Here is a 2,147-nt window from a genome sequence, read left to right on the forward strand (position 1 = left end):
TGACTTTGGCAATTGCTCAGGCTCTGAATTTACTACAGAGTCGACCCACTCTACTTTAAAGCACTCCTCTTTAGTTGTGGGTAACTTTATTTCCTTAAACACATTAAAAGAGTGACCTTTTGATCGTAAACGTTCATCGAAAGCTCTCCTTTTTGCACATCGATCATAGTTCGGCCTGTAGCCAAGAATGGTCTTCCCAAGATAATGGGAATCTTCTTATCTTCCTCGAAATAAAGAATTAAAAAGTCAGCAGGGAAGATGAGTTTATCCACCTTGACCAAGACATCCTCCACTATACCTCGTGGATAAGCAATGGAATGGTCAGCTAGTTACAATGACATGTATGTTGGATTCAGATCAGGCAGACCAAGTTTCTTGAAGATAGATAAGGGCATCAGATTGATGCTAGCTCCTAAATCACATAAACACTTGTCGAACGATAAGTTTCCGATGGTGCAAGGAATAGTGAAGCTTCCAGGATCTTTAAGCTTTGGAGGCAACTTCTGTTACAGCACAGCACTGCATTCCTCCGTAAGAGCAACGGTCTCTAAATCATCGAGCTTCACTTTCCGAGAGAGAATACATTTCATAAACCTCGCATAACTAGGCATATGTTCAAGAGCTTCAGTGAAAGGTATGTTGATATGAAGTTTCTTGAACACCTCCAAAAACTTCTCAAACTGCTTATCCAGCTTTTTCTTCTGCAGCCTCTTAGGAAAAGGAGGTGGAGGATAGATCTGTTTTTCCCCTGTATTACCCTCAGGAGGAGTATGTTCCACAGTAGTTTTCCTTGGTTCCACCTCTACTTCCTTCTACACTTCTTCTTCAGCCACAACTACATTTTCTAAAACTTGAGATTTTTCAGGCTCTTCGTCTTGCTGAATTTGGGGGCTTGCGACCTTTTCAGACCTTAAGGTGATGGCGTTTACCTGTTCTTCAACTTCCCTCTTACCTGGATTTGTTTCTGTATCACTAGGAAGCATTCCTGGTGGTCGATTCAATAAGGCATTAGCAATTTTCCCTATTTAGTTTTCCATAGTCTTGATAGAAACAGCCTGGCTTTGGCATATAAGAGCCTGGTTTTTGCACATAGGCCACAACTCCTCCAATTCAGATTTTATCATTCGAAGATAGACATGCACCATGAGTTTGTTGTTTTGGTGTAATTTATTGCTGAAAATCAGGAGGGTTTAATAGCTTATTTCCAAACTGCTGGAACGGTGTTGTATCACATTCTGATTGTTGCTCCAGCTGAAGTTAGGATGATTCGAGTTGTCAGGATGATAAGTATTTGGAACTGGTTGCTGCGATCTCTGAAAGTTGCTCACAAACTGAGTTGAGTCACTAGATATAGCGCATTGCTCTGTCACATGCGGACCTGCACACAGCTCACAAACACTAATTATCTGCTTAACACCATAGTTAGCCATAGAATCGATCTTCATAGACAACGCCTTTAGTTGAGCAATGATAGCCGTAGCTGTATCCACTTCAAAAACTCCTGCTACCTTGCCCTGTGGACATCTCTGGGTTGGATACTGATATTCATTAGCAGCCATCAGTTCAATTAGATCATAAGCTTCCTTATAGCTCTTTGCCCATAATGCTCCGCCTGATGCTGCATCGAGCATGGGTCTGGACTGTGCTCCCAACCCATTATAAAAACAATTGATGATCATCCAATCAGGCATTCCATGATGAGGACACTTCCTAAGCATCTCCATATAGAGCTCCCAAGCTTCACATAGTGATTCTCCCGTTTGCTGCTCAAATTGAGTAATAGCATCCTGAGTGCAGCTGTCTTCGCCATAAGGAAGAATTTAGTAAGAAACTTTTGAGCAAGATCTTCCCAAGTAGTAATCGAACCAGCTGGTAGAGAGTGTAACCAGCTCTTAGCCTTGTCCCTCAGAGAGAATAAGAACAGTCTCAGCTTCATAGAATCTTCAGAAACACCGTTGAACTTGAAGGTGTCGCAGATCTCAATGAAATCCCTAATGTGCATATTGGGATCTTCAGTTGGAGAACCCCAAAACTGGATTAACTTCTACACCCATTGAATTATGCCAGGCTTGATCTCAAAGGTATTAGTTGTGATAGCTGGTCGGACAATGCTAGATTGAATGTCATTGATCTTGGGTTGAGAAAAA

General features: G+C 41.8%; 1 non-coding gene across 1 annotated transcript; it reads left to right on the forward strand.

Moving 5' to 3' along the window:
- The first annotated feature begins 1,689 nt into the window (after positions 1-1,689).
- LOC141676351 (small nucleolar RNA R71) lies at positions 1,690-1,795 on the forward strand. Its single transcript, XR_012556947.1, has one exon. It is a non-coding gene; the product is annotated as a small nucleolar RNA R71 (small nucleolar RNA).
- The last annotated feature ends 352 nt before the right edge of the window (positions 1,796-2,147 follow it).

This window comes from Apium graveolens, chromosome 7 (assembly GCF_009905375.1).
Source record: "Apium graveolens cultivar Ventura chromosome 7, ASM990537v1, whole genome shotgun sequence".
Taxonomy (NCBI): Eukaryota; Viridiplantae; Streptophyta; class Magnoliopsida; order Apiales; family Apiaceae; genus Apium; species Apium graveolens.